This window comes from Podarcis gaigeae (genome assembly GCF_964106915.1).
Source record: "Podarcis gaigeae genome assembly, chromosome: 10".
Taxonomy (NCBI): domain Eukaryota; kingdom Metazoa; phylum Chordata; class Lepidosauria; order Squamata; family Lacertidae; genus Podarcis; species Podarcis gaigeae.
Genome location: NC_139686.1, coordinates 75,330,767 through 75,355,700, shown reverse-complemented (window position 1 = coordinate 75,355,700; position 24,934 = coordinate 75,330,767). Strand labels below are relative to the sequence as shown.

At 41.9% G+C, this 24,934-nt stretch overlaps 1 protein-coding gene across 5 annotated transcripts in view; it reads right to left on the bottom strand.

The window, feature by feature from the left end:
• RASSF8 (Ras association domain family member 8) overlaps window positions 1-24,934 on the bottom strand; it is a 109,169-nt gene that overhangs the window by 20,297 nt on the left and 63,938 nt on the right. Inside the window, exons 1-2 of one of the 5 annotated variants that reach the window (XM_083701602.1) lie at window positions 16,380-16,688; window positions 14,922-15,016 (exon numbers count right to left, since the gene is read on the bottom strand). The exons of 1 other annotated variant lie outside the window; for it this stretch is intronic. The gene's annotated coding sequence lies outside the window, so the exon portion shown is untranslated. Of the gene's footprint in view, window positions 1-5,275; window positions 5,351-13,544; window positions 13,659-14,921; window positions 15,017-16,379; window positions 16,689-24,934 lie in introns of those variants that run through there. 3 more of the 5 variants (XM_083701603.1, XM_083701604.1, XM_083701605.1) reach the window with 3 other exon arrangements.

The window sequence follows — 24,934 nt, the reverse complement described above, 5'->3', positions numbered from 1 at the left end:
ACCTGAAGTCAAAACAAAATAAAAAAATTCCTTCCAGTAGCACCTTAAAGACCAACTAAGTAAGGTGCTACTGGAAGGATTTTTTAAATTTTGTTTTGACTATGGCAGACCAACACGGCTACCTACCTGTAACTGGAACCTGAAGTGTTTGTAACCCGAGGTAGGACTGTATTACAATTTTTCCTAGTTATGACTTAAAAAACTGCAAAGTCTCCTGTAGAAATTAATTGAAACAAGTCCAGGTATATATTTTGGGTCACTGTTTGGTAAAGTAATCTCTGCACTTTCCCCATTCTTTTTGAAATTCTTGTCTGGGCTGTCCAAATGTCTTGCTTTTTAAGAACAAGAACCCACAACAACTAGGATGTGGCTGCTTTGGCGGAGCAGCTTTCATAAAGTTTGTTATAACTGACCTGTCAGAAAGCAGAGAAAAATAATATCATTCCAGTAATTTACTTTTATGTTCTGCTGATGTCAACATTTAAATTTCTAGTTGGATTCAATTGGGTATGTAAAGAACTGCCTGTTAAGTTATGATTGCAAAGCCTCAGAATTGAGGCCTGGGTGAATTTAGCCTTGTGCAATGTATATGTTTAGGCTAATAACACCATTGCCCAATGGAATGTGCATAGGAATGTGCAAGTACAAGCAGTAGGTACAATACCAAAATCAAGCGGAAATAAAACATCCTATATCCTTTTCTTCTTCAAATGGGTACAGAAAGATTTCTCTAGTGGCTGTGTGAATACATGAAATGTCAATAAAAAAATCAAAACCAGATTATATTTACCAAAAGCAGATTAAGGAAATGTTGTGCACAGAACACTACCCACCCTTGTTCACAGCAGCAGTGAATAAATCAACATTAACAAGTGGCCAGCAATGAATTTTCACAATTCACTATTATTAAAGGTAAAAATACCCTTGACCGTTAGGTCCAGTCGCGGACGACTCTGGGGTTGCGGCGCTCATCTCGCTTTATTGGCTAAGAGAGTCGACGTTTGTCTGCAGACAGCTTCCAGGTCTTGTGGCCAGCTGACAAAGCCGCTTCTGGCGAACCAGAGCAGCGCATGGAAACGCCATTTACCTTCCCGCCACAGCCTATTTATCTACTTGCACTTTGACGTGCTTTTGAATTGCTAGGTTGGCAGGAGAGGGAATGAGCAATGGGCACTCACCCCGTCGCAGGGATTTGATCTGTTGACCTTCCAACTGGCAAGCCCAAGAGACTCAGTGGTTTAGATCACAGCGCCACCCGTGTCCCTTTCACTATTATTATCACATTGCTTACACAAGCTTTCATATGCTAAGGCTTGTGTGAAGAACCATAGTTCACTTGACCCTGTCCACTGCATGAAAGATACAGAGTGTTCAATACTAAAGTCCTTTATGGGCCCCTTTACCCTTGCAGTGGGCAGAAAAGCAAACATGCCTCTGTTGCACTGAAGACCTGCTCAATGTCAAGGGGTGAAATGAGGTGACGCCATAATTCTAAAATGGAAGAAACCAATAATTTGGGCAGTATATAACAGATTAAACTGAAGACTTATGGTAATTACCAAACACTGCCAGCACATGAGTACACAAAACTCTTATGGAGGCCCTTCTTCAAACAATTGCACCTCCAATAACTAACAGGAGTCCCACATATTGCACATGGGTGGATACATTGTGTTGATCAGCCCACAAGCATTTAATCCAGAACTGCTAACCCCACAGATAAGCAAACACTCAGTATAGCCATTTGTGCAATGAAAAACTACAATCCTCCCCATTTCCCGCAGTGAATTATAAAAATAAAACATCAGCTAAAGCTCAAAGAGTATGATGAGGCAACCAATCTGCTTTAAGTAATCTTTTATTTTTTTTATTCAAAGTTATAACAAAACATATTTCCCAAAAACATATCCTTATTCCCTCCCCATTTTCCCTCCCCCCTCAAAACCCATCCCCCCACCCCACCCCCGACTTCCCTCAGTTCCAGTCTTTGGTTTCTCCAATAATGCTATTTTCTGCATGTTACAGAGTTGTATAGATCCTCCAACTGTTTAGCTAATTATTATCAGTAAAAAATAATAATTGTGGATGTTTATTCAAAAACCTGCCAAGGAGTCCAGTTCGCTTTGTTGCGTCTTCAAATACTTGGTGAAAGGTTCCCATTCAGTGGCGTAGCGTGGGGGGTGCAAGGGGGGCCGGCTGCACCGGGCGCAACTTCGGGGGGGGGGCGCGCTTGCTGCCTCCGGAGTCGCCGAGGAGCCGCTGCCTGCCATGCCGCCCTGGCTGCTTCAGCTGCGTCCGACAGCCGGCTCGAGGCTCCTTCCGGCCTTGTCTCCCGACGGGGCGCTGCGGGCGGAGGCTCCGGCACCAAGCGCCACACCGCCCAGGCTCGGGTCGCTGTCTGGACGCGCGCAGCCCGCCAAACGCGCCACCGGCGGCGAATGAAGCGCCCAGCCGGAGCCACCTGCGCTCTAGTGCCTGCGCGCCAAGACCGCCCACCCGCCCCGGAGGCCGGCCGACGCACTGGCCCCAGAGGCGCCCCCTCCCCGCGCCAGAAAGAAGCCGCGTCGGGGCTAGCCGGGCCGTGGAGGGAGACCGAGAAGGCTGCGCCGCGACGCCCAAAGACGCGCATCTTGGCGCAAAGGGGCCCGCGGCACCCAGACGCTGAAGGGACCCTCTCCCCCTGACCCGCCACTGAACTGCAATTCCCAGCTCCCTTGGCAAATCCCAGTCCCCAATCCCCAAGATGCTTTATTTGAGGCAGGGGTCCTTTAATTGCAAAAACAACACCACGGAGGGCAGCAGTCACCACGGAGTTTGCCCCAGAGTAGAGCCGTCAGTATTAATGACCATGGTTAGGGGGCGCAAGTTACTTGCCTTGCCCCGGGTTAGGGGGCGCAAATTACTTGCCTTGCCCCGGGTGCTGACAACCCACGCTACGCCGCTGTTCCTATTCATCCTTAAAAGTCACAGTTATCCTTGTCCCGTAGCTTATGAGTCAATTTTGCCAGTTCTGCATAATCCATCAATTTTTCTTGCCATGATTCTTTAGTTGGGATTTCTTCAGTCTTCCATCCTTGTGCTATCAGAACTCTCGCGGCTGTTGTCGCATACATGAAGATGTTTTTCAACTTTTTTTCAACAAAAATGCCTCGGGGTTTTTAACAAATGTTAAATGGAACATTTTCTTCAGTTCATTGTATATCATTTCCCAAATTTTTTTGATTACTTTACAATCCCACCACATATGATAAAACGTTCCCTCCTTTTCCTTACACTTCCAACATATGTTTGAACTAGTTTTGTACATTTTCCCTAACTGCACTGGTGTTGTGTACCATCTGTACATCATCTTCATGTAATTCTCCTTCAATAGGGAACAATCTGTAAATTTTAAGTCAGTTTTCCATAATTTAACCCAATCCTCCATCATGATGTTGTGACCTACCTCTTGTGCCCATTTAATCATAACTGATTTTACCTCTTCATCTTTCGTCTCCCATTCTAATAGTACGCTATATGCGGCCTTCAGTAGTTTCACTTTCCCTTCAATCACTTCCGTTTGAAACCTAGATCTAGTATAACTAAATCCTTTCTTACAGTCTTCTTTATATGTTTCATGTAGTTGTCGATAATGCAACCAACTCTGAAAGTGGTCTTTGATCTCATCATAATCTCTTAATTTCCATTTTCCACCATGTTCCTTTAATAAATCAGCATATGTGAGCCATTTTCCTTTCTTTCCAAGTGGTTTGAGCAGTAATGCTTCATGTGGTGAAAGCCACCACGGAGTCTTTTGTTCCAAGAAGTCTTTATATCTCTCCCATACTCTCATTAATGATTTCCTGATTATATGGTTGTGAAAGCTTCTATGAATCTTCCCTTTCCTGTACCATAAATATGCATGCCAACCAAATCTGTTGTCATAACCTTATAGTTCTAATGCCTCTTGCTTGTCCAATCTCATCCAGTCCCTGATGAATGCTTTAAAAAATGGCAGAAAGAGATTTTAAGATTTAACCGGGGGGGGGGGGAGGGGGCAAAAGGCCAAGGATAAAACATAAAATACTTACAGATGTAAAAGATAGAGGCGGGTTTGGCCTCCCAGACCTTAAATTGTATTACGAATCTGCTTGTTTGGTATGGCTTTAAGTAATCTTAAGTAAAAAACCAGAACAACCTCCAAGGAAGTAATATTTTATCCAAAATAACCCTTGTCTTTTTAGTACAGTCACATTATTGAGTCTCCTGATTTTCTCTTGCTCCATTTTGTGCACATTCCATGCCCCCACCCCTAATAGCATGCCATCATTGAGGGGTGAAACTTTCCAGCTTAAGTCCAACAAATACCACTTGTATCTGAACTGGATTTTACAAACCAAGGCTACATCTTCCTTTCTTCTTTTTCTCTTATGATCTGTTTTCTGCATATAACCAATGTTGGATGGTCATCACTCCTATGCTTTCCTCATCGTCATCGGTAGCCTAGAGAGCTAAACAACATGTCTTATTTTATTTTCTTTCTAGCAGCAATGGTAGGCAATCCACTGATTTCCTCTCTCATGAATAGCTGGCTGGTAGAGGTGAGCAAATCCGTTCATTTCACAATCTGAAGTGAAGTGATCCAATTTGCTGGCCCTAGACATATATGCGGTTTGGAACACAGCTATAAATTGGATTACACATTTTTTAATTCTGTGGTGCTGTTTCAGTTTTTAAAATTGCACAAATATAAATCTCATATGGATTGAAGATGGATTAGACCACATGAAAAATGTGCATTTGGGGCGGGGGGGCAAATACATATGCATACAATTGAAATACCGTGTGTGTGTGTGTGTGTTTAATGGAACAAAATGAACTTATGATTCAGCACAGGTGAAATTGACTCAGAACAGAAATACATTGATCCATCCATACCTACTGGCTACAGCACCTTGTTTGGCACCAGTTCAAGGTCCAGCACTTTCCCATCCTGAGGAGTATTTACAAAGAGACAGGTAGGTCTCTAGATGCCAAAGCATCCAAAAAGGATCCTCACAATCTTTCCTTCTTTCAGAACATCTATTCCTTTCAACCCATCCTGGAGCATTTCAAAAGCTGTTTGGCTCATCACACTGGTCGGTACCTCAGGACACCCCAAATCATCACAATTCAGAAGAAAAGGAAAAGGAAACCCCAGACAGCAAACTAATGGAGCAGATGGCTCATTTAATTCAATTTCTTAAAATGCCACTCTTAAAGCTTAAAGTCTTAGCACAGAATGCCCAGTGCCTACCAGCTTAATCCAGGAAAAATGTGAAGTTTAGGGTTAAATGTTCCCTCTGAAGCGAAGATGCAATCGGAAAAGCGAAACTGATCAACCACATTCTGTAGAACTCTGGCACAAAGGGAAGAATGTTCTGGCCATAACTGGACTCATGTACAGGCAGCAGCACTCAAGGCAAGTGGGACTTTGGTTTCAACATACATTATCATGGCCCAGACACTACTAGAGAGGAATCCTGAGCATCTACCCTGTCACCTCATTATGGAAATAGGTGAGAGTAACACATGTTCTTAACACCATCTGATTTTAAGTGAAGTATCTGCTTGACATTCATGATCCAACTCTGTTTTTTCAAGAGTATTGGGAAGAATTAATGTTTTCTATTGTAGTTTCAGGAAACCACCAGATTCACACAAACAGGGTACTGATCAGATACTACTTTCTTCCTATGTGGTGTGATTGTGGGGAGGTTCCAATTGTATTTAGGAAGAATTTTGGCTTTAATGTCTTAACAGGCTTTCATACTTTTTTTATTTACAGTTCTGAAATGGAACTATAAAAAGCAATGAAAAAGTGTCAACCTCACAATGAAGCCATAGGTGTCAGAATCGAAAAGCAACCAGATGCTGGATTCTTGCTTCACACTAGGGTGTACCCTACATTTTAGGTCTAAGTAACACGCTTTTGCTGTACAAAACATGAACTCCTTGAAGTCCTATCAAAATAATAGCCAGCTCAATGATAATTGCCTGGCTAACTCACATGGAAAGAAAAACATTCACACAGCAAAAGGAATGGTCAGATCAGCTTTTATTAGACCATGTTGTTGAGTACTAAAGGCTCAATCTCAAGTCCAGAAAAACAGCATTACCCTTGCTTATGCAGTAACAACATTTTGAGCTCTGACGGCCTTGCCAGATTTCTTTCCCTTCCCCCTCCTGGTTGATGCGGAGGACTTAGTCTTGGGCAGGGTGTTCCCCTGGGGGAAGGTGATCCCTCCAAGCAGAGAGTGGAGCTCAGCATCATCACTGATGGCTCTCTGTAAGTGCCGGGGGGCAATTCGGCGCTTGTGGTCATTTTTAGCAATGTTCCCAGCTATATCCATAATGTCATAGGTCAGGTACTGAAGCACTGCAGCCATGTACACAGACGATCCTGATCCAATGCGCTCTGCGTAGTCACCCTTCCGGAGGAATCTTTCAATGCGGCTTACAGGGAATACCAGCCCAGCCCGACAAGAACGAGATGTTTTCGGCTTCCTCGCATGGCAGGATGGCTCAGGTTCTTCCAAGCTTTCTGTATCACACGGATCATCAGACATGTCGCAGTCCAGCTTGCCACAGCTGCCAACACTTGTTGATCTGGTCCAACTCTTCAAGGTGCTTGCCTTGCTCTGGCAATTCTTACCTTGTTGGATTTTTGCTGTTTTGGAGGGGTTTTTTGGCTGTTCTGCTTTGCTTGCTTCAGTTTTCCTACCCTGCCCTTTTTGGATTTCTTCCTGGCCTTGCAGGTTAAGCTATCATTTGAAAGGCTGCCACAATTAAAAAAATACTGTGCGCAGAGTTTTCCACAGCCTCTTTGCAGTGAAAACAGTGAGTGCTAAATTTGGCTCCTGATAGGCTGGGGTGCTGGCCAATAGGATGCTGTGTGCATTGTTAAATCATTTCTATTATCCCAATGTTTGAGCTGAAATGTCACCCTGTTCATCACACTTCCCTCCCTGAAAACCTTTGTTGCCCTTCTCCATGTGCCTCCCCTATGAGAGGTCCAGAGGGTGGCAACATAAGAACAAGTCTTTTCTGCAGTGGCTCCCTGTTTGTGCAATGCTCCTCCTAAGAAGGTTCAGCTGGCACCTTCACTATACACCTTTAGGTGCCAGGTGAAAACGTTCTTCTTTAACCAGGCCTTTGGCCAATTGACATCCAATGTTGTGGGAGGGAGGGATTATTGGTTTGGTTTTGCTCATTTTTATTATGTATTTCAAGCTTTTATATTCTAATTATTATGTTGTGAACTACTCTGAGATCTATGGATGAAGTGCAGTATGCAAATTTAACAAGAAAAATTTTGGTTACTAAATCCAGTTTGCAAACATTTGACATAGTGAAGAAGGCCAAAGTTGATATGTTCAGCATACAACTTTCAGTCTGATGAGAAGATACCTAGAAAATTGGCCCCAACTTTATACTCCCCCTCAAAAATTGAAGGTTTATAGGAAAAACCATAAAGGGAAAAAACCTTGAATCTTCAATGAGTCTCACTGCAAAGTTATAAGCAACATTATATGCATTTCATATACTCAGAACAAGGTAAAAAAATCCAGCTGCTGCGCATGATGCAGTGAGCCCAACTGTCCTAGTGAGACTACAAAAACATGTGGGATTCCAGAGAGGAGCTCACAGCGCTTTGCTGCTCCATAGTACTTTTGAGTGCCATACCTCCCTGAGGTTTGGCTTAGCATCTTAGACATCTTAAGGCAGCCCTGTTCAGGGAAGTTTTTAATATGTAATGTTGTACTGTTTTTAACACTGATTGGGAGCCGCCCAGAGTGGCTGGGGAAGCTCAGCCAGATGGGCGGGGTATAAATAATAAATTATTATTATTATTAATTATTATTAGCATATTGTCCAAAATACAACTCATGTGTACCCTTTATCCTCATGAGTCAAAGGACACCCAAGGAGCAAACTGGCTGCAAAGGTCCCCTCCAGAAGCACATGCAGTCTCACTAAGCCATACCTTGGTTTACTGAGTAACACAGACCACTCTTCTGACAAATAGAAAGGGATTGACATCTATATCAACCACCTCACATATCTAGCTTCAATTTTAAAGCTTGTTATTATAAACTACTACTGCCACCCCCATCCTATTTCCCCCTTTGTGTATTTCCTTAAGATTGTAACCCTTCAGGCAAGGGGTTTGTCGTCAGAATTCAGGGGAAAACACTTTGATTATTTTAAGCATTAAACAACAATAAGATCAATTAAAATAGTAAAAAGGAGGAGAGTGAGAGGTTTTATCTTAGCAGCAGGGTTAGGAAGGAGGCCTAGTAGAATTGTCTAGGGAGGAAATTCCACAAAGTGAATACTCAAAAACACACAAACAGACACCCTGCCTCAAGAAGAGCCTGAGGATCAGGCCAATAGCCCATCTAATCCAGCATCCTGTTCTCAAAGGGCCCACCAGATGCTTGTGGAAAACCTTCAAACAGGATTCAAGCAGAAGAAGAAGAAGAAGAAGAAGAAGAAGAAGAAGAAGAAGAAGAAGAAGAAGAGTTTGGATTTGATATCCCGCCTTTCACTCCCTTTAAGGAGTCTCAAAGCGGCTAACATTCTCCTTTCCCTCCCTCCCTCCCTCCCTCCCTCCCTCCCTCCCTCCCTCCCTCCCTCCAAGAGCCGCCTCCTCTCCTGTCTTTTCCAGCAGCTGGTATTCCGAAGCACTGACACTTCCAAACTGCAAAAGAAGAGTGCAGAACAAGGAAGAATGGGCAAGAAAACATACTGGAACAGTTCTAAGATAACCCTTTAAAGGTAACTGCCATAATCTTGAATTGGGTCTGAAAGGAAACACCAATCCAGGTGAGCCAGAACTGGAGCAACGTGCGCTACAGAATTCTGTGTCAGTTGCAGCTAATGGAAGCAAATTCCCTTCTAAGAGAGGGTTAATCTTGTGATACTAAAAGAGAAGATCAAATGAAAACATAAGCAGTTTGGAGAATGTGCGGCGATGCTTTAAAGGGAATTGCAACCAAGTATTCACTAACTAAATGACTTGACACATCATGGATTTGATAGCAGTCTGCAAACCATGGTTTGCAAGCCATCTACAGTTTGCTGTGACATCTAGACTGGTAGACTTGCTTCACTGGAAGATTAAAGGTCAATAATATGGTTAGCAAACATGGCTGGGTCAGTGGAACAAGAGACCAAGCCAAGTTTTGAAATGCAGTCTGGAGAGTCATCTGTCTGTTATGGTTCAGGAGAGATAGCTCTGTTATTAGTAATTTATGACTAAGGGACCAGCCACTAGAAGAATACAAGAAAGCATTCAAGGATTGGCAGCTGTTCCTCCCATCTTGCCCAATGGTGCCTGACAAATCCTCTCCTCTCCTCCCCTCACCCCCCACCCCGCTGGACAGACCAGGCCCTTAAAGCGAGATAGAATAGTACTGGTGAAAATTGCCTGTTCACTGAGTGAGAGCATATCTGCGGCAGATGTGGCCAGGGACAGAGTGTACCCTTTAGGCATCATCTGTGGAGGTACGTTCAGCTGACATCTCTTTCCTCATCACTTGGCCCTCACTGTTGACATCATACCTTCCTTTTTACAAAACGGCATGGGGGAGCCTCATGAGGACAACCTGCTTTTCTTCTATAGAAAAGCCACAAACTCATCTAAATACTTTTTGTACATCCCCAATATATTTAATATTTTGCAGAAGAGTGAACGTTGGCACACACAAAAACCAGGCTTTCCAAAACACAAGATTATTTGCATCAAAAATTGTTCACCTTATAACTAACATCTATTCTCTGCATCTAGATATAAAAATCGTTTCTAGCCAAGAACTTTATGAAAACAATGATGTTTTCTTAGCTGGGTTTACATATTATGTAGAAATGTCAGGCAATGTTATTTTATTCTTAGTGTGTTAGGCAGCAACTTGATTGAAGACATTTTGGACTGTTTTCCTCTGAAACACTAATGAATGGATCTGCTTTGCTTCAGCAACAAGAAATTTAACTCTTCTTTCTCTGGAGCCAAAATTTATCTTTGCTTTCTCATTCAGGAAACCTGCCAAAAGTCTTAGCTATATTACAGTTTTGAGTTCAAATGCTAAAAGGAAAAAAGTTACCGCCTGCCAAAACTAACTAACCCCCAAACAAGCCAGCAAGCTTGAAAACAATGTTTTGTTTTGCACAAAAAAGACAGTATAGTCATTTCAGAAACCAAAGATTTTAAACAAAGGATAACCCACCTAAGCCCAATTTTCCTTAACAAAGTATATTTCTACACAAAATATATCCAAAACCTTTGGGAGCAGTGGATAAAGAAGAAAAGAAGTAGACCCTAACATAAGCCATGTTATTTCAGGTTAATCAATACAGGAAAAAGTAATAAAATCAATGCACATTTTAAAAAGTATTAGGGAGGTGACTTCAAAATGTAAAGCCAATTTAACACAGTGGTTTACAAGCTTTGCACATGTGGCCTTAGTGAGAAAATATGCAGTGTGCAACAATGAAACAAGTGTGGTTTACAGACCAGAAATCCTCAACTCAGAATTTCACTTTATTTAAAGAAGGTGCAGCAAAATTCTGCCATAAGAAGGTGTTTAGTCAGGAAGATGATCCTCAAAAAGTGCTTCCTCATCTTGCCTACAGCAGCCCCCTTCACCAATATTTTCCTTCAAACTTTACAGTGCAAAGCTCAGAACACATGCTGCCTGATAAACAGCTCTGAGGGACTTGAAAGCTAGGATATTCTTGTGTTAAAAACCACTTCAACCACTTTAAAGCCTGGCATATGGAAATGCTGAGGGATTTAAAGAAGTTCTAAAAAAACAACCCACATCCAAATTTAGTTATTATTCTCAGTCTAAAAATATATATGCTGCAGGGGAAACAATGAAGCCTATGCACTTCAACTGAAGGGGAAGGGGAAGAGACAAACATAATTAATTTTCATTTTATTATGAGTTGTAGAATACAAGAATCTGATTGACAGTTATGCTCAGATGTGGTATAACATTTGCTGCACATACCTTGGAAATACTCTTTTATTGTGATTTATTGCAGTGAGTACTGATGAAGTACTCACAGTAATAAGGTTTTAAAATGGCAATCATGCATACATGTTACAGATTAGCTTTAGTATAGGTACCTTATTTTTATACAGAAGGAAATTTATCTCAAGAGCTGCAATCATTTTTGCACAATAAAGAGGAAATTGCATACATGTGATACTCTTCTTTCAAATAAGAGGCATGTGTATCATTTAGATAATCATTTTTTAAAAATAGATTTATCCTAACTTTCGTAACACTATTAATCCTCAACTACTAAACTGGAAGGGGGGCTTTTGTTTCTCAAGCATCGTAAGTTTATGTTTACCCTAATCCGTACGTTATACTTTCCAGGCTATAGTTTCAAATGTTTAATTAAACAGAACATGAAAAGGGAACCTACAGTTCACTCTTGGTACATATTTTTCAGTTATTTTTTTTTAAAAAAAATATTTATTGAAATTTCCAGAAAAATCCAAAATATAAAAGAAAAAAGAAAAAAGGGGAAAAAAGAACATTTACATTTAGGCCTTACTTTCATTAACATCTTTCCAGGACTTCCCCACCCCACCCCCTTTTGTATACCATTTCCATTAAATTAGTTCCACAAGTTCTTGCCCCAAATTTTAAGCTTGTTATCATTATTATCATTAACCCAATGTTCAATTTAATTCATCTTATATGACCACTTTCCCTTTATATTCCACCGTCCTTTCACTTAAAAATATTTTTCCCCCTAAGATCGACCCCTGTTCCCTTCCACGAATTCCCCTCTTTAATACACAAAGCAGAATAAAATAACAAAGTAAAGAACAAAATATAATTTTACACCCTTTGGATTCCGAATTTCCCTCCCCCCCTTTCCCGGTTTCGATCCCCAATGTTCATCAATCTATCTGTTGTCAGCCTGGAGACCCCACTTCCATGTCTGAATCTCGCTCAGTTTCACTTTGCCGTCTTTTTAATAGTCTTTGCCATCTTTTTAGTAGTCTTTAGTTTCGAACACCCAGTCTTGGAAAAGTTCTATCTCAAGAAGGTCCATTTTTTCTTTCATCCAGATCTCTATATTTAAGAGTAGAACTCAAATTTTGTTTCTTAATCCTTTTTAAATCTGAATGTCCCAAATGTTCCCACTTCCAGCTTTATCCCATTCTTGTTGTTCTCTTTCCTCACTTTCCTCAGGTTTCTTTTCCTGTTCCGCTGCAAAAACGTTCTAATATCAAAAACTTCTAGTTCCACTACAGAGGCTTTATTTGTTCAGGAACAAAACCTTGCGTCAAGTCCCTTCTGTTCTTCAATAGATATATCTATTGTCTCCTTTAGTGTAGAGGCCTCTGTAGACAAAATGGTGTTTCATTTTTGCAGCTTTCCCAGGAGATAAAAAGTCCTGATCAAATCCATGGGTATTTTTCCACTTGCAGCGATTCTTGTAGTGTCCCAAAGCCCCCTCTAGAGGGATTATGGTAACTTTGTTTTCTTCCAGATCACACCCAAAAGTCAAACTAAGTTGTTATCCCTTGTTTTCAACAATTTATATCCAAATTGTAACGAATCTAAGCGGCAAAGTCATCGTAACAAAGTTCTCTTTTTATTCTCCAACTTTGACAGCTACTTTGACAGCTGTCAAAATCTTATATCTCCTCACCAGGCTCTCTCACGGATCACTCCCGGTTCCCGGGGGGGGGGGGGTTTGCACTTTAGCTCACACAATCCACTTTTCTCCTCCAGCACTATCTTGTAATTTTCCATCGTGAAATTAATCACTTTTATCAATAAAAAACAGACCCTTCTCTTGATCTTAGTTGTCGGATCCTTGCTTTAAATCCTCTACAACAGGGGGGAGACGGACTTCCTTTTTGCACCTCCCCCGCTCGTTCCAAATTTTAAATTTTCCTTTTAAGTCCGGATTCCCAATTACTCACGGGTTGTTGTTTTTAGTCCAAATTTCAATGGAAGAAGTCAGCGCTCTCTGCCAAATGGCATGCGGCTTCGCTCGGCAGGGGAAGCGGAGGACTCATAGCACCACACCACCCCCATCCCCCGCTCCGTATCCTTTAAAAAGGCTCCTTCGCGGGTCGGGGGGGCGCAAACGGTGCCCGCCGAGTCACCAGGTCCATGGGCATCTGCGCCCATGGTTTTTAAGGGTCCCCGCGTCGCCGGCGCGGCGGGACCCAGCCCCTGCCGAGCAGGCTCCCTCCGGAGCTCGGAGGGAGCCGCCATTCGGCGATGGCACCAACCCGGAAGTCCTCCATATTTTTCAGTTAAATGCTATCAATGGAAGAAAAATTTAGCTATGTAGTGTTCTACATCAGCTGCCATTAAGTAACAACATGAACATACAGCTTGATCATGCTAGAAATCAATGGCCAAGGTCAAGCACGCACAGCTGGCTGAAACCGGCGACATGGCAGTTCACACAGGTAAGTTCTTCTTGCATATTGCCATTTTAAAATCAGGTCTGTGCAGAGACATGTCGGTGGTGCATCTTACTCAGCATTTCTGCTTGCACCGGCTACGGCTCTCCAGAACATCCTTTTCATGTATAGATGCCAATGAGGGAAACCTGTGGCTTCGTATGGGTGAAGTATGTGCTCAACCGCTCCTCTCCTTTAGAACACTTTTGAAACTCTCATTCTTGGCAGTTTGCCTGAAGCATTGTTGTTTGGTGTCGAGAACTATTTGGCTCAGAAATAGAAGACACCACAGGACTTAAAACATTTTGTTGCGTAAATGAGGAAAAATATAGAATATTATGTACAATTATTATTATTTTTTTGCATGAGTGACGCCAAGCAAAGCTTTTCACATCAACATTATTAACTGTACTAAAGTATACCAATGTGCTACTTTACCAAGAGAAAGGCAAAAAGTTAGCACTCTAGCTTGGCTACAATCCTGCTCTTTGTTCTGCAAGTTTCCTTTCTAATGTTAATCTTTGAAAGTATGTTTTGACAGAGTACTGCTGGTATTGTGCAGCCGACAGAAAATTACGATACTGTTTGTTTGGGATTGAGAAGTCTAGTATTAGATTGCTAGTTGTCAGCAAACGACAGGATATACCACACGGTGTTTTTGCACTATATGACACCAGGCCCAGACCTGGAATACAGATAAAGCAACACTGTTTTATCAAACTTTTACATTCCTAGTACCATACATAAACACTCTGTTCCCCACTCATTTTGAACTCGGGTTTGTACTGAAAACAGAGAAATGTTATGCTGTGCACTTTGGGCAGGATTCATTGCTCTGCTGAATTTTCCCATTTTAATAAGTTTGATATGCAAAGTACAGCTACTACAATCAACATACAGAAGAATAATAACCTTTCAGGAACACCTCCCCAGACCCAATACAAAAAATAACCATGCCCTTTCAAGTCCTTCCCCCATAATGGTACAATTGGCACCCCTGGTTCATTTTTTTTTAAAATGATGAAGCATACACAGGGAACAGGGACACAGAATGAGAGGCACTAGCAGCCATGTTTTTAGTTGAAGTCCACTCCCCACAAAACTGCAGTCCACCACCCAATTGCTGGTGGTGAGGGGGGTTTGCTGTTTTTAAAGTCAACAATTGCCATTTCCACCACTGTCTCATTTCAAAGTACTAGTGCCAGACCTTTGGCAAAACTACAGAAAGCTGAAATCATGTTTGCCAAAAACCAATCAGCAACCACTCTTGGAATATAGCTGTGCTGTCCTCATTGCTGCTAAGGCATTGCTATTATGTAATTAACTAGAAATTGAATTAAAATTGTAGTTCCACAAAGTAATTATAGTACTATATTCCCCACTGCAATCTTATGCCTCTCTCTCCCCATGTACTTATAACCACTGGGATTCAGGGGTGCTAAGACAAACATACCTTCCTGCCAGTGTTCAAAATTAGCCAGGTGTGTTTTGTGACTGGGGCAGGTCCAATTGTGACCAAGTGGAGATCTCTAGGTGCCAGGCTGGTGACTGGAGAAAGCAAAATGTTGCCTAGAGAAGGATCTGAAATATTTTCCTTGAATCTTGAATCGGTTTTATTCTGAATTGTTTGACTGATGTTTTAGTGTAAAACACTTTGAGATTTGTTCTTTAAAATATAAAGTGATATAGAAACAGAATGAATAATGATGATGATGCCATCGGGGGACGGTGCCTAGACATTCCATTGTGGTGACCGCAGCCTAGATTTAAGGTGCCATTTGACGATTAGATTATATATCTGAGTTTCTAACACTGCTGCCTGCTTTTTGTGGATCAGGCCAAAGCCCTATCTGGTCTAACATCCAAGGACTTAGCTACATTAATCAAAACAAAACAAAACAAAACAAAGCACTGTTATAAATGTGTTATAGCACTGTGACACCAGATGGCACTGTAGAGCTGAAACCAGAACATATGAAATTTTACATTGTGAGCTTTAAAATGTTTTTCTTCAGTCTTTTTTTATAGCTGTGTAGATGCAGCCCTAGTGTCAAGGTGCCCAAACAGATGCTCACAGGAGTACCTGAGCACAACAGCACTCTCCAGACCTGCAATTCCTAGAAACTGACATTAAGAGACACACTGCCTCCAAGAGGGGCAGTCGAACATCGTCTTATCCTCCAACAATCCTGCAAGGTAAGTCACTTGTCCAAGGCAACAAACTGCATTCAAGAGAAAAACCTTCCCCCTAATTAATGGGAGCAACCCGTCTATCTCTGTTCTAAATTTTATTTTTTATTAATGGAATTGAGCTTTACCACTAACATAAGAAAGAAAGCTCCCCGCCCTTGAAGCGAACAAGGGTGTGAAGTGCGTTTGCCAGCAAGCCAGGCCTTCCCCCGCTCCTCTTGACCACCAGCACCAGCACCTTCCTGCCAAGAGCCCCTTCCCATTGCTGTGCCCTTCCTGCTCCTGCCTGCCTTTCCCCTCCTTCCCTCCCCTGCCCAGGGCTGGTTTAGGGTGCTGGTTCTGGCTTTGTTGGGAGGGAGGAGAGGAAGAAAGGCCTGTGTGGCAGCTTTCATCCTCCCCCCTCAGTCATCTATGCACCATAACTGGAAAGCAACTTACACTTTCCTTTTGCACATCAACAGCAATTTGAATTGTGCGCCCATTTGTAAGTATAGACTATATAAAACTTCATTTTTTTGCTGTTATCAGATTTCAGACAATACCAATATGTATTTGCCACACTCCTAATGATGTCAATCCAGATATATGCCCATCTTGGTAGAGAAATCCAGTCAGTCCAGTCTGTGTACTTAAGTTCTGCATTTTCTCCACAAAAATATGCTGAAGCTCAAATTGCCTTTCAATAGCTAATTTTGCATGCTAACTTCATTTTGCCAACTACCTTTATTCAATTTGCCAGGGTTCCAGCCTTCTGTCAATTTCCACTTTTTAATAGCTTGGTGTTCTAAGCTTTGCTTCCCTCTCTTTAGCTTAAGTCCAACTTCTCAAAGAGTGGAATAAACTCTGGCAGTGATCTACTGCTGATAAGAGAACTAGCAATAGCTTCCTCTCCTCTGTGGAAGGAAACAGTGCAAGCTGCTGCATCATAGAGGGAGAGGAGAAAAAATAGATGTAGTTCTGTTAAAATAATCTTAATTAGAGGAACTGAATTCACACTAAGGCAGTTGTTCTATGGGGTGGGTGGGTTGGTTGCTCCTGACCCTCGCAGAGGCGTTTTGGGGGAGGGCACAGGGAAGGAGAAGAGGGCAAGCCCTGCTGCACAACCAAAAGTCATTGTGCAGAGGTTCTACTGAAGGGTAGATGAATCCTAGCGAAAATATCCTTCCACCCAATCCACATATATTTTTGAACAGCAGCAGAATGTATCCAAAGGACAACAACAACAACAACAACAACAACAACAACAACAACAACATTTATACCCCGCCCCTCTGGCTGGGTTTCCCCAGCCACTCTGGGCAGCTCCCAATAGAATATTAAAAACAAGTTAAAACATCAAACATTAAAAACTTCCCTAAACAGGGTTGCCTTCAGGTGTCTTCTAAAAGTCGGTTACTTGTTTATTCCTTGTCATCTGATGGGAGGGCGTTTGACAGGGCGGACGCCACCACCGAGAAGGCCCTCTGCCTGGTTCCCTGTAACTTGGCTTCTAACAGTGAGGGAACCGCCAGAAGGCCCTTGGAGCTGGACATCAGTGTCCGGGCGGAACAATGGGGGTGGAGACACTCCTTCAGGGATACTGGGCCGAGGCCGTTGAGGACTTTCAGGGTCAGCACCAACATTTTGAATTGTGCCCGGAAATGTACTGGGAGCCAATGTAGGTCTTTCAGGACCGGTGTTGTCACTGGGCACTAGGATTGGGCATGCGAGAGTTCTGGAAAAGGCAACAAGTTTAGAAGGGGAGCCCAAGTCAAAAGAGTCTGAGAACAATGCCTTAAAATGCAAAAGGAAATTACTTTCATCCTTACCATAGTTCCCACAAAGCCTGTCATTAACCATAAAAGTATCATGGTGTTAAAAGGTAAAGATTCCAAAAGCACAATTTGCTCTTTTGACACAAACTAGCCAGTCACCAGACGTGAAAACTTCCAAGACCTGATGGTGAAATCATTGTGTGGAAACCTGAACAAAGCCTGCCAGTTTTGAATAATTTACTGTCAGCATACTGTTTTCCCATTCTCTGAAATCTGTCAAGTAAGCATAACCTTCCTCTTACCTAATGAGAGAAAATTAATCAAACTAGGCTTAATGATATATAAGCAGATAAGGCCAAGTGGGGGATGCAGTTCTTACAATCTGTACAAATCCTTTAATGGAATGACGAAACCAACATAATGAAAACCAAACAAAGACTGAAAAAGGTAAACATCCCAAATACTTAAATTCTCTTGGTAGTTAGAAACAGCTTCTCCAAGCATATAGGTGCTGAATTCATTCCTCCTTATCTGAATTTGATTGTCAGTTACAAACCAATTTAAAATGCTTTCTTCTGGGATGGCTTCTACTCCCTACTTAGAAGGCTCCCCATATATCCCTTGTAATAAAGACATAAAACACTGTGGAACTAGTAAACGAAGGGCTAAATGAAATGCTTTCGCCTCTTCCCAACAGTGGGGGAAAGGGCGGGGACAGGCTTTTTAAAATAACAACTATTTTTTCCATAATAAAACTTTATTTTTAGCACATGTTATTTAATGGCCCATCTAGACAAGCATCCAGTTCCCACAGTGGCCAATGGGTTGCCTGCAGAAAAACAAGAGCCCTCTCCCCTCCTGGTATTCAGAGGCATTGCTGCCTCCAACTGTGGAGGCAGAACAAAGTCATCAGGCTTAGCTGCCATTGATAGCCTTCTTCTCCTCCATGAATTTGTCCTATCTTCTTTTAAAGCCATCTTGGTTGGTGGGCATCACAGCCTCTGGTGGGAGCCAATGTCATCGTTTAACGATGTGCTGTGTGAAGAAATAACTTTATCTGTCCTGAATCCATTCAGCTTCACTGGATGTCCATGAGTGTTATGAGTGAAGGGGGACGGATGGGCTTCGTTTTATAAACTTGTACCATGCCACCTCTTACTTGCCTTTTCTCTAAACTAACAAGTCCCAAACACTGAAGTCCTCCATCCTGGGGAGTTGCTCAATTCCCTTTCAGAACTATTTCCAACTCTACAATATCCATTTTAACATGATAATGTAATAGGATCTGGTTGCATCAACCCACAGCATGGGAAAATTGATCTAGCATGGGAAAATTGATCCATATTTTTTTTTTTTACGAGACATTATATTCCATATCTAACTGATATAATTGTTTCAAGAGAACCCCAAGTTCTAACATATTTTGATCCTATTGCTGTCCACCCAACTGAAGGAGCTGCATATGCATAGTGTAAAATTGCCCAGGTCAGATAATTTACACTGGTTTTAGATTTCCAATACAGTGGTACCTTGGTTTCAGAACAGCCCTGTTTACGAACGATTCGGTTTACGAACTCCACAAAACCAGAAGCAGTGTCCTGGTTTGTGAACTTTACGTTGGTGTAAGGATGGAAGCCAAAAGGTGGAAGGGCACCGGTGGCAGGAGACCTCTTTAGGGAAAGCGCGCCTCAGTTTAAGAACAGACTTCCGTAATGGATTAAGTTCGTAAACCGAGGTACCACTGTATTTAGCATTTGATATTAAATAAGCTTGGTAATATAATTCCAAATTTGGAATATCAAATCATCGCCCTCCTTTAATTTGTACTTGCATTTTCAATAAAGATATTCTTGGAATTGAAGAATCCCATAGACACTTCCTATTTTATCCAACTTAATGTAACACAATGTCCTAGAAAAACAAGTGCACTTCATCATTCAAGCGGCAATTTGATAAGAAACTCCCCCCCCTCCCCAAATGTAGAAGCTATTCATTTGTACGAATTTGAAAAAGACCATTTGTTGAAGTGGATATTTTACTGTGACTTTAATGTTATTTAGCATTTCTCTATATGGTTGAAAACTCATTAGTAAAATAAAAGTACCATTTAGAGATTTCTTTTCTATGTTGTGTAGACTTCATTATGCAGCTCTCACAGATGATACTTATTGTGAAGGGAAGACAAAAAAGTTTGCAAAACTTAGTACTGGTGAGGAAAGTTATTCTCACTGTACAGAATGTTCCCTGAAGCCATGGGAGAAGCATCTGAATGATTCTGTATGGGTTTCTAGATTCCTGCAGACTCTTTCATATTCCTACCCTATTATGGGAGAATCCTCATTGATTCCATTTTTCACACCAGTCCAAACGCTCTACTATTCTATAAAAAAGTGGAAAAAGAGTATTGCAAAAGAATGCAATAATCAACCATAAATGTAGGTGTTAACAAGGCTATTAGTCTGGAAAACACAGTTTGAAAAGAAGCTTTAAACATAATCACTTTAAATCTATAAACTATGCATTGTCTCACTGGACTGAACAAATCCAAGGTCATTATAAAAGCTACAGCACAGATTGCACAGGAACAAGCACCACATTGTTTCACAATAAACTTTTTGAAATCAGGAAGACAGTAAAGAAAGATCACAAACTCACATTCCTGAATAACATAGCAAGAGTTGACTTCCCAAGATAACATCATCCATTTTTCTTCTATATTAGGAGATTTAAAAGGAAAACAATGTACATGTGAAATTTGAATGGTTTTGATAGGTAAAAAAGGTAAAGGTAAAGGCGTAAGGTAAAGGTAAAGGCGGTTAAGTCTAGTCAAATTCAACTATGAGGTGAGATGCTCATCTCACTTTTCAGGCCAAGGGAACCGGTGTTTGTCCACAGACAGCTTTCCAGGTCATGTGGCCAGCAGGAGTAAACTGCGCAAGAGAGAAGCCAGAGCGCATGGAAACGCCGTTTACCTTCCCACCGCAGTGGTACCTATTTATCTACTTGCACTGGTATGCTTTCAAACTGCTAGGTTGTCAGGAGCTGGAACAGAGCAATGGGAGCTCACCCCGTCATTGCGGGGATTCAAACCGCTGACCTTCTAATTGGCAAGCCCAAGAGGCTCAGTGGCTTAGACTACAGTGCTACCCATGTCCTTATGGTTTTTATACAAGCACTTGAGCTGACTTTTTTAAATATGCCAGGCAGACTTGAAATTCATGGGGGTTTTTTACATTAAGGAACCTTCAAATACAAAAACACTAACATTTTCTAAAGTAGTACAGACCAAGAATCACTCTACTACCTGATTGTACTTAGTTTGCAGCTCAGCTCCAAGTCAAGCTGGACAGATAGTAACAGGTCCAAAAAGAAATACAAAGAATAACTGATCTGATGGCTGAAAACTGCACAAAGAGCTTTCAAAGTATTGTTTTAACACAGACAAGCAAACTTTTGATAGTAAGAAAGATCACACATGAAAATTGTTACACCACCTTGCTACTACATTCTCTCTGCTTACTGACAGTGAAGGGTAAAAACCAACTGCTGGTGCCAAAACGGAGTGCAAAAAATGTGGCATTAATCCCATAATCCTAATTCCCCATTCTTTCTTTAGCCCCTGAGGTAACTTAATATCCAATTTCCTGGACTGTGATCTTGTCAGCTTTCCAACAACTTAAATAGGACAGGACCTGGTTAATAGGTGTTCTCCCATCCAAATGCAGTGACTGCAGGAAGTATTGGTGACTCAAGAGAAGGCTGCCATCATGCTGAGACAGTTTCAAAGATGATGCTTCTCTCTACCACAGAGTGCACCTTCTGATCGGCAAGCTCTAGGGCTCTGTGGTTTAACCCACAGCACCACCCACTCCTTTACCTTTTTTCTCTGCACACTGCCTCATAATCAACGTCAACGTTCTCTGACTGACTGAAAATAATAGAAACACACGAAGTAACATAAACAACAATTAAAGGGGGGGGACTAGATAAACACAAACAACACCCAAGAAATCTAAAAAAGATTTTAAAAAGACACATAGGCCCACATTTACTCAAGTTACTTAAAAGGCCTGGGTGAACAGAAAGATCTTTACCTGGAGCTGGAAGGTCCAGAAAGACAGCAGCAAGTGAGCCTTCTTGAATGCCACTACTCCTGAAAAATCCTCCTCCTGGTACTTGACAGAGAGCATCTGGCAAGGGCACCCAGAGCAGGGCCTTCAAAGAGGCTTTTAAGGCTTGAGTAGCTGCTTGTGAGACAGGATTGTCTTTTGATAGTCTGGTCACAGCTTTTAAAACGTTTAAGCCAGCACTTTAAATTGGGCCCCCCAAAATTGCAAGCCACTGGCACTTATAAAACAGACATAATATGGACTAACAATAATATTTCATCCAAGTTTCCCCCAGAAAGGTGATCCAGCTATGCTGATGATTTGTTGAAGTATATGGAGTCTATGGCAATGCAAGTGTTTTAGTGCTCCTTAACTGGATCACACATACTAAAAATTTGAATATCAGTCAATTGAGTCATAGAGGCAGGTCCCCAGAAGTTGGCCTACAGAGATCTAAGAAACAGATTAGTGGAAAGTGGAATTGCAGCACATTAAATATCAAATGCATGCAGCATCTGTGCACATACAGGGCTTCTTTCACTCACAAAATGTGAAGACTCTGCAGCCTAAGTGATAACAGTGGTGATGGGCTAGCTAAACACATAAAAGTGAAAATTATGTGTGAACGTAGTATCATTGAGCGGTATTTTGGCTACAGGACCATTTTCTTTCACTTCCACTGAAGAAAAATCGTATATACACATTGGGATAGATAAATTATAAGTTGAAGGGCAATGTATACCCAAAATGATCCCATAGAGAAAGGGTCCAAGAAACAGTATGTCCATTTACAAATTCAGTAATGATTGTGGGCTAGTTTCCAGGATATTCTACTGTCCTGATTTTCTGAGAAGTTAAGTGGATATAATTAGTGTTGTTTCCTGAAACTCAGGAACATGTCCAAAAGGAATTCAACAAAACATCTCTAGATTCCTCCAGTGACAATAAACAAGCATTCTCCTACTCCTAACATAAATGGGGAATCTAAAGTAGCAAAGTAAGATCCAAGAGTGTAAAACCACCACAAAACAACAATCATTGGGTAAAACTGCAATTATATAGCAGAACGCAAGTAGAGTCAGCAAAGCCTATCAAAAGTTCCCAAGCTACATTATTTAACCCAGAGTACCCTTGGGGCTAACTGTATATATATATTTTTAAAGGTACTGGGTTTTCCCATTTTTCAGCACATTGAAGAAGTTGGCGATTCAGCATTACTATGCCAAAACTCTTTTTACAGACTATCAGGGAATGCCGTTTCACCAAGCCATCTTCTAGCTCAGTCCTCATTTTTTTGACAGAATTCTGGACACCCAATATCCTGAGCTTCTAACTGGCCTCACTGTGGAGCACCCTCCCCGCTATATTATCTTTTAGGTACTTTCTTAAAACATTATATCTGACATTTTAAGACTTCATATTTTATACCATTGTCTAACAAACCCAGAAGTACATGTTTCTGTTTGCAAACTTCCTTTTGGAAGCCAAACGTCCAACGCGGCTTCTGATTGAGTGCAGGAAGCTCCTGCAGCCAATCAAAAGCCACACCTTGGTTTTCAAACATTTTCATAAGTCAAATGGACTTCTGGAACGGATTCTGTTTGAGAACCAAACTACGACTGTATACGATATGAAGAGAAACCAGAGTTTGCACCAAAGTGAAAAGAAGCAGAAGTCCCAGCAATGGAGAAATGGCTACAAAAACTTATGGAATATGCAGAAATGGCAAAACTTACCAGAATAATAAGAAATCAAGATAACAACATTTTATAAAAGAATGGAAATAGTTTATTGAATGTTTACAGATAATTTGCAAACCGATAAAAACATTGGCAGGATTATTGCAATAACCTGCAGTTTCATAAGAGTATATATTTAAAGTAATTAAATGAGCAAAAATGAATTTGGATATGCAGAAGATAATAAAAAATAAATTTAAGGAACCGCAGAAAGAGGGGGAAGGAAGTCAAACTTTGAAGTGTTAAACTTATTGTAAATCTAATGAAATGTATGAACTTGAAAAGTATAAATAAAAACTAAAAAATAAATAAATGGAACAAGCTGCTGTGAGGTCTCCTGCTGGTGGGCCACCCCCACATTTGCTGGGTGGGAGGGGAGTGCCAGACTGTGTGATGCGTCACTCAGAGTGGCAGTCCCCATTTCACCCAGCAAATGTTAATGGGCACCAGTGGAAGGCTGGCTCAGCTGGGGGCAGAGGCACAACTCCACTCTGTCAGGATATCTAGAAATGTTGTTACCTCTTTGCTGTGACTGGGTGTCCTTCGGGAAAGCTGGAGCTGAGAATCATTAGTGACTAAGTTGAGAACTACAGATGAAGGCAAATTAAGATGTTTGCATGAGATAATAGTTCTCACCAATTGGTGCCTTAGCTCCCTGAAATATCACCTGAATATGCTACTGTTTTTCACAACCCTACATGAAACCTGCCCTTAAGTTTCAAATTTTCTAGCATGGTGCAGCGCCTGGGATATTAGGCTTTAACAGAAACATGGAAGACTCCAGTTTAAAACTCTTTGGCTAGGAAGCGCATTGGATGGGGCCTTGGGCAAGTTGCTCTATCTCAGCTTCACCTACATGAAACAGGTTTGCTATTAGGCCTGTGCGATGTATTGCTACATCGTTCAGTACAAGTATGAAGTCTGCATTGTGGTAAGCATTTCATTTAATTTGACCGGGCAACATATTGCAAACCGTGTTCAAAATTCCAGGGGGCAGTATAATTGTGGGCAATTTGAGTGGTCCCGTCCCTGTATATGGCGATTGCTGGCTGCTGCCTTCCAAGGGGCAGGAAAGGGAGGAGAGCAGGAGGAGCCAAACCAACTGGGTTCCATTGGAGCTGGTTCCCTCTGGGTGGCTTCCCTCTCGGCTCCCTTTCCCCTCCCTTCTCCCGTTGATGGCAGTCTAGTGTCCCAATCCCTGCTGTGCCTTCCTTGTGGTTCGTGTCAGCCGATGGCAGAACAGTTCCAGGCTCAGCGCTTTGCCATAACTGCCGTGTTTCCTCTCCCCACTCTGGCTGCTTTGTCGCAGTTCAGCCAGCTGTCAGGCACAGAACTGCCCAGCACCTCCTTTTCCTCTGCCTGCCCCACTTTCCTTGCTTGACAGGCTGCTCCCATTTTCACCCTGGCTGCCCCTGCTCCTTCACCCACTCACCCCATCTCCCCCACCCACAGATCTCCATGGCTGCTCCATCGCCCAATCTTCACGCAAACCCTACATAGTTCCATGTTTCAGACACTGTGATATCTTGCTGTATCACAATGTTTAGCTGTCATGATGTTGAAAACCAAATTATCACCCAGCCCTACTTGCTGCAACACACTATCTAATTTTTGGAGGAAGAGTGATTCAAATGCAACCCAAAACCTATGAAAGAAACTTACCCCATGGACCAT